The sequence below is a fragment of the Gymnoscopelus braueri genome, assembly GCF_963280865.1.
Source record: "Gymnoscopelus braueri genome assembly, chromosome: 3".
NCBI lineage: Eukaryota > Metazoa > Chordata > Actinopteri > Myctophiformes > Myctophidae > Gymnoscopelus > Gymnoscopelus braueri.
In genome coordinates, this window is record NC_137612.1 from 49,355,234 (window position 1) to 49,356,732 (window position 1,499).

A 1,499-nucleotide genomic window follows, 5' to 3' on the forward strand; every position below is an offset into this window, starting at 1 on the left:
TATATTTCCCCAACATTTTCGAAAATAGCAGATCTACAAGCTCACAAGCAGATGTGCTATTTCTGAACCGCCAAAGTAGGTATAAAATAGTAACAAACCATCACTTTATGTTCTGTTCTAATCGATTCTCTTGTTACATTATATTATGGTCTATAGCTATTCTATTGTATTCTGTTCTGAAAAACTATCTAATATATGATTAGCCTATATGTTAATTATTGTTGTTATTTTTCTTCTTCTTCTTCTTCTTCTTATTATTATTATTATTATTATTATTATTATCATTATTATAATAATTATTAGTCCTGTTATTATTATTATTATTTATTTAGAAAAAAAAGGCCAAAGACATCCTACCTCACAGTTAATATTTATGCTTCATTTTCTTGGTTCAAAAGTCCATTAAACTTTAGCCTCTTTGCAAGCGATTAGCCCAACTCCTGTGTCTTTATGGCTCTGGTGTGTGAGCGCTGCTATGACGTCAGAGGCACCGTGTTGTTTTTATCATCGCTCCACGCTGATTGGACGACATGTTGTGACAGACCAATCAGTGACGACGACAGGTTTCACGCTTATGTATGCGTTAAAACAATTTTATAACGACGCGTGACACGTGATAGCAGCTAGTGGTGGAAAAAGTGCACACATTTTTTACTTGAGTATTAAAAAATGTTCAATACTGCAATGTAGAAACACTCCGGTATTCAAAATGTACTTGAGTAAAAGTAAAAAAGTATTGGCATCAAAATATACTTAAAGTACCAAAAGTAAAAGTAGGCTACTCATAATGCAGAATGTCCCATTTCACAAGGTATCATTATGTATAATGTATAAAAATCTTTTGAAAATAGCAGATCTAAAAGCTCACAATGCGTGGCGATGCACTCGCATTGTGAGCATTTTAGATCGTCTATAAATGGCCAAAATGTATATGGTATAAGTGGTTACTGTATGTTATGTAATAATAATCACAATCTACAAAGTAACTAGTAACTCAAGTTTTCAAATAATTGTAGTGGAGTAAAAGTACAATATTTGCCTCTGAGATGTAGTGGAGTAGAAGTAAAAGTATTGAAATTTGGAAATATTCCAGGAAAGTAAAAGTACCTCAAAATTGTACTTAAGTACAGTACTTGAGTAAATGTAGTTACTTTACACCACTGCTCATATTGTTATATCCTACCTCAGTAAGATGCAATTCCAATTTTAAATTGTCTATATTATTAGCCTATTGTTTCTGCACACCTATACAATAATTATAGATTTTACACACCACTGGTGGAAAGCAACTTTCACTTTTGACTCCATTACAGAAGGGACCCCCAGGACCCAAACGTTAAAAAAATACATTATTAATTAACCACTTATAGACCAATTATTTGTTTACTAACATTGAGACTGGACGCACAGGTGATTGTTTCACGCAATCAATTCCCAAGCTGTTGTTTCGGGGTGTGCTGGTTTCAGCACACCCCAACCCCCTCTTGTGTGTTGGCTAG